Genomic DNA, 939 nt, shown 5'->3' with positions numbered 1-939 from the left:
TCTAAAATCTAAAAAATATGATATTTTTTTAATTCATCTCTAAAATTTTTTTTTAATTAAATTGGTCTATCAAAGATTAAAAATTAATTATATGTGTCATTCAATCATTCCATTAACAATTTTTGTCAACGATTGATATTGTAACTTGTAAAATATTAATTGATTTCATAAACATAGTTAGTTAACGTTCAATTGGACATATTAGGTGTTATGTATACTATTAATTAATATTTCACATAATTAATCGTTGACGAAAATTATTAATAGAGTAACTGAAGGACAAATATGATTAATTTATAATTTTTAAACGACCAATTTAATTAATAAAATATTTCAAAAATAAATTTAAAAAAATTTCATCTTTCAAGAACTAATTTAACTATTAATCATATATAACTATATTAATTCACTTGAGTCTTAACCTAGTTGCTAGCAAATTACCATTCAGGCCAAGTCTATGAATAAAAGATTCAAGTAGTATATAACATTTTAGATTATTCAAGCCTTATTATCATTGAAAATTTTAAAATATATCTTTTTTCTTTAAAAAAATTGTTTTACATTTTGAACAAGTATCTTATTCAATTTGTTATAGTAAAACCTATATATGAATATTAATATTAGAAGAAAAAAAAAACTTTGTATTACATTTAGTAGTCCATATATCTTTATTCACCACATCAATAAGTAGATGTAAAAAATATTTGATCTGACAGTACAACTTTTGTCCACTTCTTTAATTTGTTTGACGCGGCATCTCTTCTTTGTCTTTTTGATACTTTCATGCATTTTCCCAAATGATCACAGTTGAAAGAAAATTTTTCAATGACCCACTACATTTACCCTATTCTCTATTTCTACATCTTTAGCTCCTCTTCCAACAAAAAACTAACACAGTTGATGCATCACCATGATCATGGTCATCACCACTGTCATACC

The sequence above is a fragment of the Arachis ipaensis genome, chromosome B08, assembly GCF_000816755.2.
Source record: "Arachis ipaensis cultivar K30076 chromosome B08, Araip1.1, whole genome shotgun sequence".
Classification (NCBI taxonomy): domain Eukaryota; kingdom Viridiplantae; phylum Streptophyta; class Magnoliopsida; order Fabales; family Fabaceae; genus Arachis; species Arachis ipaensis.
The sequence above is the reverse complement of the archived record's forward strand: the minus strand, read 5'-3'. Positions refer to the sequence as shown.